The sequence below is a fragment of the Thamnophis elegans genome, chromosome 5, assembly GCF_009769535.1.
Source record: "Thamnophis elegans isolate rThaEle1 chromosome 5, rThaEle1.pri, whole genome shotgun sequence".
In the NCBI taxonomy this organism is placed as follows: Eukaryota; Metazoa; Chordata; class Lepidosauria; order Squamata; family Colubridae; genus Thamnophis; species Thamnophis elegans.
The window spans coordinates 63,923,803-63,938,990 of record NC_045545.1 but is presented as its reverse complement, the minus strand read 5'-3'; the positions used below and the strand labels follow the sequence as shown (position 1 = coordinate 63,938,990).

The 15,188-nt window shown below is 38.8% G+C and overlaps 1 protein-coding gene and 1 pseudogene across 1 annotated transcript in view; one reads left to right on the top strand and one right to left on the bottom strand.

Annotated features, from left to right (window-relative positions):
* Positions 1-15,188, bottom strand: part of LGR6 (leucine rich repeat containing G protein-coupled receptor 6) — a 133,481-nt gene that overhangs the window by 20,343 nt on the left and 97,950 nt on the right. The window lies entirely within an intron of this gene.
* Positions 3,570-3,701, top strand: LOC116509842 (annotated as a pseudogene).

Sequence of the window (15,188 nt, the reverse complement as noted above, 5' to 3'; positions counted from 1 at the left end):
GTAGAGCTGAGGATTATGCCCAATTCTTACCGGACAAAGTTGCTCGGTTTCGGTCGGACTTGGACTCCACCGCTGCAGATCCAGCCGGGACACAAGAGGATCACTTGGCAAACCATCTCTGGGTTGAGTTTCAGGATGTTGCCTCTGGGGATGTGGACAAGGCCATTCGAGCTGTGAGTGCCTCCACCTGTATTCTGGACCCGTGTCCCTCCTGGCTGGTTGCCAACAGCAGTGAGGTGACACGTGGCTGGATCCAGGCGGTCGTAACCGCCTCCCTTTGGGAGGGGCACTTCCCCGCCGCACTTAAAACGGCGGTGGTGAGACCCCTCCTGAAGAAACCATCCTTGGATCCAGCCATTTTAAATAACTACCATCCTGTCTCCAACCTTCCCTTTGTTGGGAAGGTTGTTGAGAAGGTGGTGGCCTTCCAGCTTCAACGGGCCTTGGAGGAAGCTAGCTACCTTGACCCCTTCCAGTCCGGCTTCAGACCCGGTTACAGCACAGAAACCGCTTTGGTCGCATTGACCGATGATCTCTGGAGGGCCAGAGATGGAGGCCATGCGTCCATCCTGGTTCTCCTTGACCTCTCGGCGGCTTTTGATACCATCGACCATGGTATCCTTCTGTGACGACTGCGGGAGGTGAGGGTGGGAGGCACTGTTTTGCAGTGGTTCTCCTCCTACCTCTCGGACAGGTCGCAGTCAGTGTTGGTCGGGGGGCAGAGATCGTCCCTGAGGCCCCTAAAATATGGGGTGCCGCAGGGTTCGGTCTTATCCCCCCTACTATTTAACATATACATGAAACCGCTGGGCGAGATCATTCGGAGGCACGGGATAAAATACCATCAATACGCGGATGATACGCAATTGTATCTGTCCGCCCCGTGCCAACTCAATGAAGCGGTGGACGTGATGAGCCAGGGTCTTGAGGCCGTTAAGAACTGGATGAGCGCTAACAAACTGGTACTCAACCCGGACAAGACCGAGTGGCTGTTGTGTTTCCCTCCCAACAATTTGGCTAATGTTCCATCTATCAGGCTGGGGGGTCAAATTTTATACCCCTCAGATAGGGTTCGTAACTTAGGAGTCCTCCTGGATCCACAGCTGACTCTCGACCATCATCTGTCGGCTGTGACCAGGGGGGCATTTGCCCAGGTTCGCCTGGTCTGCCAGTTACGACCCTACCTGAATCGGGAGGCTCTCACAACAGTCACTCGAGCCCTTGTGATCTCTAGGCTGGAATACTGCAATGTGCTCTACATGGGGCTGCCCTTGAAGTGCATCCGGCGGCTGCAGTTAGTTCAGAATGCGGCCCCGCGAGTGATAGTGGGCGCACCGCGGTTTGCCCACATAACACCCATCCTCCGCGAGCTGCACTGGCTACCTGCTGATCTCCGGGTGCGCTTCAGGGTCTTGTTGACCATCTTTAAAGCCCTTCATGGTAGTGGATCTGAGTACTTGAGAGACCGCCTTCTGCCGATTACCTCCCTCCGACCGATAAGATCGCACAGACTGGGCCTCCTCCGAATTCCATCCGCCAGTCAATGTCGACTGGCGACTACATGGAGGAGAGCCTTTTCTGTTGCAGCTCCGACCCTGTGGAACGATCTCCCCGTCGAGATACGCACCCTCACCACCGTCCAGGCCTTCCGCGCAGCCCTTAAGACCTGGCTATCCCAACAGGCCTGGGGATAAGTCTCTAATTTGCCCCACCCGAGTGTTGAATGTTGAATGCAAGTTGTGTTTTTATTACTTTATTTATTTTGTTCACATATTGTTTGTTTTGAATTGCACCCCCTCCCTAATGATTGTAAGCCGCCCTGAGTCCCCTCAGGGAAAAGGGCGGCCTATAAATCCAAATAAAATACTAAAAAAAACAAACTAAATACTAAATACAGTCCTACCTTTAATTGTTACTACATGAGCTTATAAAATTGCCCAAATGATGTTCTAAGGGTGGTGATGCTGGAGTATCATATATTATCACATGAATTAGCATCATTAAACATTTAAGGAGAAAGTGAGATTATACATGATAAGATCCTCAATATTAACACTCCTTTTTGGTGGTCAATCCCTACCTTCATTTCTGGATTTGAATTAATCCAGATTTTTGTAGAGAGGGTTCCCCAGAATTCTATTGTTAAAGTAGTGGCTTAATGAAAATATTTTTTCCAGTAATATAAAAGCTTATGATTCATAATAATATTTTTATCTTTGGGCTTTGATGGATGGATGGAAATGAATGTATCCATAAAAATCACACAATTACAATTTCCTTGACATCTACCATTTCAATTCCAAGTATTTCTTTCCTATGATATAAGTTATTTCCTTTACATAAGAATGGAAAGTTGTTACAAAGTTAGCAAATCCCAAAGGTTCTTGACATTGTTAGATTAGCACCATTACAGATAAAAGTTTTTATAATTACTTGTAAGGAATCAAAGCATGAAAAAATATTTTGTTACAGACAATATACCTGACAATATGCCATGTTAAAAAATCACAAGATGATAGACAGACGGACAGACAGACAGACAGATACATAAATGTGAAATAAATAAGCTGATTCATAACCAGTTTTTTAATATACAGTAGCTTTCCGGTGTTGGTAGAGGAATGTATTTTTCTTCAGTATTCCCCCTTAAATAGAAATCATACCTTCATCAATACTGGCAAGGTAAATTATTATATATAAACCCCACATCCAATAGCACTGAGTGTTGACTTATAACAAATAAGATATCCATATATCTAGCTCTATAATGAAAATAATGCTAAGCAGAATATTCTGTGAATCCAAGGACACTGGCAGCCCTCACTATGATCTATTGTAGAAATGGTAGACAAAACAACACATTACTTGACAATGAATATAATTAGCAACAATGCCCTTTTTTGTGTGTTTTTATACTTTCTCTTAAAGTGCTCTGATCCAACACCATTTTTTAAAAAAATGATGATTAATTTTGGCTTGATTTCTAGCCGACTACATGTACCTACAGGAATAGTTCTTCTTCCATGAATACTGGCATTCTTTGCGATTTTGAGAGCAAATATGAATAAAGCCTCTGATTGGCTGAGATAGTATACATGGCATTTTAAGCAGATCTCTGTAGAAAGAGGAGCCATCACTGAATTTCTTGAAAAAAATAAATTATATCAGACACAAACAATCTGTTTGTACAGCAAAGTAACTTTCTCACAGATTACTCTTACAAATATTACCATAATTTTAGCAAGTGCAAAATAAGAAGGCTATTTATGAAGCCTTTGTAGTTTAAGCACGTGCATTTAGAGTAAATTGAATGGATACAATTGCAGAATGGAAGGAAATAAATGTTTGTGCTGAAAGAATATTGACAGAGAAGATCAACATGTGCCATTAAAAAAATATGAAAGAAAAATGGCATAGGTACAACAGAGACCAGGAGAGAGAATACATTTAGACACAACAAAAACCCTTAATTTGAGTACTTGCCAAGGCTTAGGTAGAGAATGAATTTCAATTTATGGAAAACAGAATTTGAAAAATAACTACCAAAATAACTAGCAAAAATAACTACTATCTCTTCTTGGCCTTTTGGCTAAGATCAAGTGTAGTGTAATAACTACCATAGACAGTGTTTCTTTCACTAATGAGGAACCAAAGCCTATATTTTTCCCATATTCACTTTCTGGGTATGATGAAGTTATTTCTTGTTTAAGAATTTTTGCGGGTTTTTTTTTTTTTTTACTTTTGTCAAGATAATTTCTAGGAAAAAAAGAATTATTGTAGCGCTAATCTGAATGAAGCAATTTCCTCAGATTTACAGTACTTTGACTATCCTCGGGTCTTTAGGATTCTCTCTATGTCAGCCATCCCCAAATTTTTGTCTTCCAGATGTATTGGATTACCAATCTGAGAATAGTCAAGAAACATCTGGATAAGATAATTTTATGGGAGGTTACTCACAGTAAACCTTGCCACTGAAAACTGTGCCAGGGACATTTCTCTGTAGTACTACTGTGGAACTGATGACTTTACAAGGGCATTATGTGCAATAACAACAGCAACAATATTGAATTATTTATGGGATGAAATAAAGATACCTTAGGCTATTAAATAAATGTTTAAACTGAAATATATTACCTATGGCAGCAATGTAATATCATGCAACATGCAGGATGTTAACTTTGGCAGGTTATTCCCCATATTTCATAATATTTCTGAAAGAGACACTGTTCTAGGTTTGTTAATTCCTTCAGGCTGTGCAAGTAGACTATTTCAAACTGAGATATCATTTGCTTTTTTACTACAACCCCTAGGTTCATGCAATGGCAGCAAATGAAAACCTAGGGTTCACAGCTAAGACACTAATAATTTAAGCAAAAGAAAAGAGCACGTCTAAGCTGAAACCCAGCCAAGGACCTATAGTTACATACATACATACATACATACATACATACATACATACATACATACATACATACCACAAAAATCAAGTCCTGTTTTTCTGATGACATTTTCTTTGTTTCAATATTTTAATAGTGGAAGTAGGGCAGTGGTGAAATTCAATTTTTTTTTTACTAACAGTTCTGTGGGCATGGCTTGATGGGTGTGGCAGAGGAAGGATATTACAAAATCTCCATTCCCACCACATTGGGGCCAGCCAGAGGTGGTATTAGCTGGTTCTCTGAACTACTTTTCCAGAACTGGTCAGAACCTGCTGAATTTCACCCCTGAAATAAGGGTAGAGAAAAAGCTATGCTTGCTTTTGATATTATTGAACAACTGGGAATTTAGAAAACCTAACTTTCTACAATAGATTATTAAGAGATATTCTAATAATCCCTGAACTGATTAGCCTTTTGTTGACCCATGAACATCCAAAGCTGATACGTAACTAAGCAATTAAGAAATCCACTATAAGAGATTTCTAGATAAACTTGGGAACTTAGGTACATTATCATTTCAAAATTTCATTTATATGAATATAGGCTCTTTATTAGCAGCTCTGCATTTTTTAAAATGCTAGAAGCTCTATCTTTCACACTATCATTTCTACTGTTTCTTCAGATCTATAGTATGTTGTTCCTAGAAAAATACAATTTGGTCGCTGGCCAGGGCTGACTTCAGTTTGGAAGGTGACTGATTGATTATCATAAATATCAACTAGACCAGGGGTCTCCAACCTTGGCAACTTTAAGACTTGTGGACTTCAACTCCTAGAATTCCTCAGCCAGCTTTGCTGCTGGGGAATTCTGGGAGTTGAAGTCCACAAGTCTTAAAGTTGCCAAGGTTGGAGACCCCTGAACTAGACAATATTTGGAGTATTATTTAAATTAGTTATCTAGGAATTGTGGGAATTAAGTTCAAATTTGATAAGGATATCAAATTATTAAATTCTGAGTTTTGTTCAATAGTTGTCACCTGCCATCTTTTTAAAAATATTTTTTAAATAAATAACTCAAGGTGGCCATCTTATCTTATACTACTTCCTACTACTACTACTTTCCCTACAGCAACAACTCCTGAGACTGAGACTTGGATTGAATAAGTCAAAGTCACCCAGCTGGGTTTCATGCCTAATGTGGGACTGGAATACACAGTTTGAGGGGGTCTTGGTGCTCTCTGAGCTTGGTTGTTTTCTTGCAGAAGTTTTGTTACCGACACTAAGTAACTGGTGATGTTGCCTAGTTTGGATAATGAAACATCTGGAAAAATACAACCAAGCTCAGAGAGCACCAAAGACCCCACATTTCAACCCTGAGCTACAAATATTCTCTTCATCAAGTCACAGTCTCCCTGTTCCTTGTATTGAATATGCAGGTCTCTTTTAATAGCAAAATCATTGAATAAAATAAGAGAAAGCTGAAGAATTTGGAATTCTGCCCCAAGCCACCAAAAGAAAAAAAAAATTCCCCTTATCCAGACAACACAAACTAGAATGAATGAATGAATGAATATATATATATATATATATATATATATATATATATATATATATATATATATATATATATATATATATATATATATATATATATATATATATGAAAAGGGATTATTACCATTCGTACTAACAGCCTTCTGGAGCTCAGTGATACTGCCAAAAATAATGAGGAATGGGCATGAGAAGGAATGATCATAAACTACTATGTAAATTTACAGCTATCCAGTTAGGTTTTGCACCTAGTATATCTTCTAAAGTTGGAATCTTTTAACATTTCTCTCTTTCTCCTGGAAAAGTAATATGCCAACTGAAGTTGTTATTGCTCTGGAAAGCCTCCATAGACTCATATTTAGAACATGAATCTATGTTTATTTAAGAGTAAAAGTAAATTGGCAGTAGCAAAATGATGATTGCTGGTTGAGGCTGCTAGAGTTATTACCTTGAACCAACAACACACAGCTAAGAGTCTAATAATAACGTGTGAGGGGGAAGAAAAAAGGAAAATAAAATAAGAAATCAGAAAGGGAGCAAGAGATGGTGAAAGCTTCAGCTTAGTGTTTGGCCTATTGCAGAGGTTCCTAAACTTAGCTGGAGAATTCCGGGAGTTGAAGTCCACAGGTCTTAAAGTTGCTAAGTTTGGGAACTTCTGGCCTATTGGAAGCTAGTGGTTCTGCATAGGAAGCCAAGATGAAACTGCATGGAATGGAATCATCCCTTCTTCCATAGAACACCACACATTTGCAGCTAATAAACCTCCTGATGACATGAGTTCAGCCACCAGGCCTGGAATCAGTCTGGTTTTTTTAAAAATCCTGTTCTAAGTTCCTTCCAGGAATTTAAGCTGTTGTTGTCACTCTGTGACTGTTCCAGACCACCTCCCCCCCAAAAGGGGGGGGGGTGCATTACCTCTAGACTTTTTCACACAACATTATTTTAGTTCTGTTGACTATTTCCCGCCTAAAGCTACTACATATTTTGACTGCTTTCCTGAGTCATAATATTAGTGTACAGTATGCTTTTGGGGAAGTGATAAAATGGTAAACTTCCCAATATTGCAAACAAGCGAGAGTACAATACTGTATACCTAAAGTAAACAATAAACAACAAAACCGAGAACGGAAGGAACACCAACTTTATGGAGGGAAATACTGTAGACAAAATCAAACCCAATTTTGTAAGACTTTGTAAATTATGGTAGGGATAGTAGGGATGACAAATTTGCACATCACAATAAGTCAGAATTTTGTCATTGTGATTGAACAAGTGGCTACTCCTACTTCAACAGGAATATTAATCAAGACTTCACACTGCCACCATTTCCATTTCCCAGTCCCTTAGAAGTAGTCTAAAGATGATCCCTTAACATCTTCTCTTTTATTAAGATTGCAGTGCCGAAAACAAGGAAGAAAGAACCACTGTTTATTACACCTCCATTCCACCAACAGTAAACATAAAATGAATATCATGTATCCCATGACTTCCTTGCAACATTTTGTGTACATTTGTCAAGCTGTGTGCAAGAAAAATGTAACGAAACACATGAAGCAGCTGCTATGAAAGAGAATAGCAAAGGGTTTTTTCCCCCTTGAAAGAACCGCTAAATGGCTAAAGCCTTGGAGAAGGCAGAGTTCTTATAAAACTGCAGGAGAACAATGCACAAGAACCAGAGAGCCATGGAGTTTCAAAGAAAGGGTTTGTTTTACAGCTCCAGAACATATTTAGTGTTATAGGAATACAAAAGTCTAGAACTGTTTTCAAAGTGACAAAGATTTATTGGGTGGATATATTTTCTATTCTTATTTAAATTTAGTGATGTATTTTCTAGTAATAAGTCATAACTGTAATCCAGGCACCACTTATCATTCTGGACTGTTAGGAGAGAATCCAGTCAGGCAGAAATCCCTATATTAATCTGTTATGTTCAACAAATCATGGAAAATCCTCCTGTTTTGCTTAGTGTTGTCTGCTAGTCAAAGAAGCCAAGTGGAGGATGAGCATACTGTATTTTATTGAGCACAATTCAGAAGGATTTATTCAACTCTGTGAAATAGGCCATAAAATCAAACTATTTGAGAGGCATATGTATTATTTTGGCTGTTGCATTAGAACAAGATATATATGTTTTCTACAATAGTAATATTTAGCCCCCAAAAGACTGTGATGGCATCTTGTAGATGTCAATCATTGATAATTGACTATGTCCTGTAGATTTCAACCGTTTCTCTCCAAGGCAACTTCTGCAGCTTTGACTAAGTAGGGCTTGTTCTATCTCTTCACTATTGACTCAGAACTTGAACAAACCTACACTGCTCCCAAAAAGATGTTAGTATCATTTCACAGGATCAAAGCTGTCTCCTCTGTCTGTTTCTCCAGGCATTCCTTCACATTAAGCTCTGTTCTATAATACTTCCTTGGAGTGTTGGTTCTCAACTGAGGAAGCTTCTGAATTCCATGTGTTTTCAATTTTGGTTGAATTTATTTAACAAGTTGAAAGTAAACCTCAGGGACACGGATTCTCTTGGGGGGTCCTTCACTATACAGATGTAAGACTCTAAAACAGATTTTCTCAACCTCGGCCCCTTTAAGACATGTGGACGTCAATTCTCTGAATTCCCCAGCCAGCTGCCTGGGGAATTCTGGGAGTTGACGTCCACATGTCTTAAAGGGGCCGAGGTTGAGAAAACTACTCTGAAAGAAGGCTCTGAATGCAAGAAAAAACAAGCAGAGTTATAGTTATTCAGAAAATAATTATGAAATTATATGGGATGAAGTGACAGAATTATATATGCAGAATGGTTTTGCATGAATCATAGAACTTATTTAATTTTATATTATTTTGTTGTCTTTTTTTTAGTGTCCAAGAGATCATTGTGGGTCAATTCTTAGTGAAACCATGCTATCAAGTTGACTTCTTGTTGCTCTTTGACGATATATTAATTAATTTTTTGGGAGGTTGGGACAGAAAAGCCCAGAATGATTATATGAAATCTTGAATATTTCATGTGAATAGTGAAGGCAATTTTAAGTTCATTTATTGCTGGTGAGAGTTCATAGCTATTAATATGTCAAGCTCAGGAAATCAGGAGCCAAGGAGGTTCAAATGAATACAAATGTATTGCATGCTAACACTCTCTACAAGAATCTGAACTACTAATGGTCAAAACAAATTGGCAGTAGATAAGAGTCAATGGAATTCAAGGTGGGCTGGACTTAGATCTGTTGTGGGCGTGAAGGGACTTAGACTGATGACATGCTTGATCCCTCCCTTGGGCTCAGCCTGGTCATCTCCAATAATGTTACTGTGGTTCAGTTGCTAAGTCATGTTCAACTCTCTGTAACTCCATGGATCACAGCATATCAGGCCCCCCTTGTCTTCCATTGTCTCTCAGAGTCAATGGTGGGTTTCAATTTTTTTTAGAATCTCTTCTGTAAGTGTGGCCTGCTTTGTGGGAGTGGCTTGCCAGCCATGTGACCAAGTGGGAGTGGCTTGGCAGTCATGTGACTGGGTGGGTATGACCAACTTGCAAAATGTGGTGAAACTCACTTAACAACGCTCTTGTTTAGCAACCAAAATGTTGGCTCAGAAACTCTGGCATTTGAAGCATGCAAGTCTTAAAGCTGTCAAGTTACAAGACCCTTGCATCCCTAATCCTTTAGAAAAAAAACCTGTTTAAACTTGACAGCTAAGGTTTAGATAGGACTCTTAGAGGCGGGCAGGGCGATTGGTGAGCCACCAACTAGTGAACGGCAGGCAGGGCAAGTGTGGTGTGGACGGGTGGGAGGAGGGAGCTGAAACCGGTTCTAAACGGCACGGTAGATTTGTGGAACCTCTTCTATAGAACAGGTTAAGAACTGGCAGGAACCCACCCCTGCTCAGAGTTCACCCAAATCCATTCCTACTGTATCAATGACTCTAATCATCTCATCCTCCTGTCCCCTTCTCCTTTTGCCTTCAATCTTTCCCAACATCAGGGTCTTTTCCAATGAGTTCTTTCTTCTCATTTGTAGCCAAAGTGTTTGAGTTTCATCTTTAGTGCCTGTTCTTCCAAAGAACAGTCAGAACAGTCAGTCCACAGGCATAATCATGTGCGCATTGAACCGGCAGAAGCCCACCTCTGGCTTGGGTTCTAAAATTCAAAGCCCCCACAAATCCATATTATCACCATTATTTTCTCTCTGAACAAAATCAGCAGAGTTATTGTTCTTCCCCTTTCTTTTTCGTTCCTCTGCTTCCAATAGATTACTTTTGAAAATTAAAGCAAAGAAAAGTAAAATGTGGCACATTGCTGTAAATGTGGAAAGAATGAAAGGAAGAAGGGGCAAGCACAAAGATGCTGAAAATGGGAAGAGAAATAATTGGGAGGAGGAGAATCAAGACATCTCTATGGCTCCTCCCAGAAAGCATCTTGCTGGAGGCTTCCTGGCAAGAGCCTTGCATATATGATACCTCTGGCTCCAACCAAAAGTCAATTCTTAAGCAATAAAAACCCCGATCAAGAAATCAGTAGGGAATCCTGCCATACCACCCACTTTTATATTTCATTATTTGCTTTAGGACTGCTTACGTAAATGGATCTTCAAAACTGCACACATGAAGATTGCCAGGGCTCCAGGCATAAAATACCTCAAGTATGCAACTTTTTAGAAATAGATTAATTGTTCAAAAACAAAATGTTCTCTTTGTCTTCACAGCCAGCTCTCCCCACAGCTTATTTGTGTAATAGCGTCAAATCACAAAGTGCTAACACCATAATTGTAATAGAAGAAATAACCAACCCATGACAAACCTATTATGTAATTTATTCTCAGGTATGTTGGTGTGTGTCTCACTTGAACAGCAATCCTTGGTGGGGTGGGGTGGAAGCGGTAGAGGGTCGGCCATTTCTCAAGACTGGTTTTGTGCACTGCATGGGACGGATGAAACTTTTCTTCATTTTGTTAGTATTTTGAAATGTTCTTTTCAGTGCACATCATAGGCAAGAGCTTTGATTCTATAAGCTCAAAGAGAAATTGAAGGGTTTTAAAAATAGTGATTGCAAAGTACTTATCCTGATGTCCAAGCTATGCCCTGCAATGGTTAATGATGTTTAGGGTTTATGAGTATTATAGGAGAATCTCATGGGCTTCTGTAGAAACATGCTGGCATAGGGACATTTCTGTCAGTCTTACCCGGTAGGCGAGATAGGAAACACAACCAGATAAGCTAATTCTACTTTTGTTAATAAAACTAAAATGAAATATGTACTGTAGAGAATTTGGTGATGGTTTGAGTCTATAAAGCCCTTTACAGCTTGGAACCTGGATATCTTATCGCTTAAGCATCGTTTAATCTACCCAGTATCAGCCTGACTGTTTAGTACTGTTTGACAGAGACTGCTACAATTCTTTCATTTCTGAAGTCTTCCACTGTTGCCCCTGTTTATTTTCTGTTGTCTACTTTTGTGTAATTTCTGTGGCTTTTGCTTAACGTTGCTTACTGTTACTTTTCTTATTTATGATTGTCAAGTTTTTAGACGGCACCATGGATGTTTTAACTGTAGTATTTATTCTATGTAAACTACTGAGAGTCTTGTTTGATTGCAGCAGGACAGAAACATGTTTAATAAATAAAGGGAAAAAATAAATATGTTTGCTGATTACAGAAACAATTTTCTAAATTTTATTACTGACTGGGGCAGAGGGGGGATATAAATTTATGCTTGGATTCAGTCAGCTTTTTCACTGTCCACATTTGCTTATCCCAATATTCTACTTCTTAATTACTTACAAGAATTTTTACCTTGTTTTTTTCCTCTGCTATAATATTTTTCTTATTTCAACACAAAAATCTTGAAATCTCCATTATCTCTAAACTGTAAATTTACTATATTTGTTCATTACTTATTTCTGATCCTCACAATCCAATAGCTCCAATTTACATTTATATTGTATGCTCTTCTCTTACTGTTAGCATATTTTCTTTAGCAATTCATGTAATGTTATATGCTAACCACATAGCTCTATACATTTTAAATAAGAAATAAATTGTACCATATTCAGCAAATAGGTATAGGAATGTAGTTGAATTAAGATACATGTATATACACATGTTTAAAGTACTCCAATTATCCAAGAAAAGCCCTTCCTCTTTCCTGGGTAGAAAATAAATAAATTAATTTAAATGCCTCTTTTGATGAGGCCAAATACCCCCAAACCAGACACTTCTGGGAAGTGCCCAAGAGAACAGTAATATAGTCTTCCATTCTTGTTTTTCATCATTTAGCATTTGGAGACAGTTTGCTTCTGAACCTGAAGTAAATATAGCCAATATGATTTTTGTTCATTGATTGACATGATTGACATGAGCTTTTAAAGTTTTTTTTAAAGCCACTTATATTGGTGAATGTTGTGGTAGCAACATAATATCATAGTTTAATTATATGCAATAAGAAGAAATATTTCCTTTGGGTCTGTCATGACTTTCAGCTTTTTACTTAATTGGATGATCTCAGATTCCAGTGTAATAAAAGAGAGAAGACATCTTTCCATTATTGCCTGTGGCATACAATAAAATTAAAATCAAATTATCAGTTTAATGGGTTTGTCAGAATACATAAGCCTTTGTCGTATCGTTCTGAAATTTTATTAGCTTTGAGTGAGAAAGGCAGCACCCACATTACTATTACTATTGCTTTCCAATGTGTATCTGACTTAATGGGGGATTGCAACTTGTTATCACAAGCTTGGTTTTAGAAGAATTGATTTCCTATTTTCCCTTTCTTCAGATGTATTAGACTCCAAGTCTTATGATGCACTAACTAGCTGGCGTGGTACCAAGTTGGAACAGTCTGGAGTAGAACTTCCTTAAGTTAGGCATTGGTAGCCTATTCATTCTGTCTCACTGAGAACTTTGAGAAGGAGAAGAATATAACATGCTGTCGGAACTGCAATTTAAAATAGTGGATTAGAGTTCATATACTCAGTAGCTAAAAAATGCGAGTAGGCAATTTAAAAAAACAACTATGCAATGTTTTTCAGTTTTCTAAGCCAGTTACTTTAGGATACTCATGTGCAAAAAAATAGTAGATGATATTGTGAGGGACTATAGCTTTTTGATAGAGCAGACAGAACAATGTCTGATATGTAGAAGAGTCCAGATTCAATCTCTATAGTGTCCAGATAGTTAGTGGCTGATAAATCTCTGCAGTTTACCAATTTTATCAGCAACCCTTGTCTAATTGATTAATGTTCTGACTCAGTAAAAGGGAGCAGCCTCCTATGTTGTTTTCTTTCTGTAGAGACTTGCGTGCTTAGAAGTGCAGCTGTTTCAATATATTTGTGCACCAATTTGTAATCAGTTGAAGGGCAGTTTCTCCATCTGTTGTTTCTTACTTGCTGTTTTAATTTTTAATGCTTTTTATTTTTCCTTTTTGCTCAAATTTTCTCTTCTTGGTATTTTTACAGATCTCTCTTCCATTTCTTTTAACAGATGCTCTTCTGTTCTTGGAACACCTATTTCTCATTTTCTGCATGCCACACGGTCATCATTACTGCACCCATAGAATTGGTTTCTCTCTTCCTCTGCTTTGTTGTTTCTGCACCATTTCACCTGATAGCTTCAACTCAATGATTTAATGTCAATTTTGGTAGAAATTGTGGCAGGTAATTTCAAAAACATGTTGAAATCCATCAACTTCCCAGCATAAGGCTTAGCTCTGTGACCATTATACCCTTGGGCAATGCATTTTCTTCTTTGCCTGCATTGTCTTCTTTCCCTAGATGAACTGGCTAGGCTCCCTAATGACTTCCAGAGAAAAGGTGCCAAACCACATGAAAGAGAAAAGGTATGGAGGTTCTCTTCTTTTTTCCTGTTGTCTCGTATGAAAGAAGATGATTTGGTGGCAAGGGTTGCAATAGGAGAAATACCTTGCTATTTAATTGCACAAGAGCAATGCCTGGTGGGAGAGGGACCTCATTGCAATCAGGCACTACTGCTTTACTTTCCAGCATCTGCTTCCTTCTGTAACTTATTAGGACACAACCCCATTTTTTTAAAAAAAGAAACAAAGCCAAAGTATATACTTTCAGATTGAGTGTAACAAGTATGCCTAAAACTGAGTGTCTTTACTGCAGGGATTAGTACAATATAAAAATAATCCCTGAAGAAAGAATTCCAATGCTAGAGCTTCTGATGGATTACAGTCTTGGCAGGGCAGGTCTAGCAGGAAGGAAGAATGAAAATGTGGCATTCCCGCATTCCCCCCTTTCTACTCCTTGGGCTTTTGTTGTGATGCATTCCCTCTCTTTGAAATGCTTAAAGCAACTCTAGACCCTAATTCCAGTTATTTTTTGAAGTCTAGGATGACTGTATATTCAATGGCTTTCCCAACATCCCTAGGAATAGTTACATTCCATTCCATCGTTACCTGTCCTCAAATTCTGATATTCTGATATTCTGATATTAAGGGAGATAGGCAGTGGTGGGTTTCAAAAATTTTTGGAACCTCTTCTATAGGTGTGGCATGCTTTGCGGGTCCACTGGTGGAACCTCTTCTAACCGATTCGGTAGATTTGATGAACTGGTTCTACCGAACTGGTGCGAACTGGTAGGAACCCACCTCTGGAGATAGGATAGACTCTTCTGCAGCTTGAGAACATTCAAAATGGGGCATCTCTCCCCCTATAAATAGAGACCTCCTTTTCCATCCTTGATGGGGAAATAAGATTCTATGGCTCCTGAGATGCCCTTCAAAGTTCTATATGATTGCAGCATAATTTGTTCCATAAGCAGATAAGGTACAAAATTTTGGGAGATATGTCTGGAGGTACTCAAAATGAGTGAGTTTTTGATTATATGAGTTTTAATAAAAGCAACCAGCTTTATTAACTTCCTGATGATAGAATTGTTAGGTAGCAATAGTAAAGAAGATATAGAAAGCCTGCAGAACATTTCTGGAATTCTTTCAACCCCTTAATTGCACCTCCACCCTGGATCATGCAAGAGGAAGAGGGAATGGGCTTAGACTGGAACAGCTGGCAACATTGTGGATGGCTGCCCAACTGCTTGTTCTATAGGGATCCATGGGGGAACTTTTTCTGGATGGTTTTTCTCTGCAGAGATTTGGCTCTTTTTAAAAATTCCATTTTTCTTTTGCCAGCTACTCCTGCCACTCCAGATGTATCCTATTTTGTTCTGTTTTTTGAAGTGTTATTATGTTAACAGATAGATGACAGTGATAAGAGTTCCAAGCCTCTTGAAATATCTCCCCTC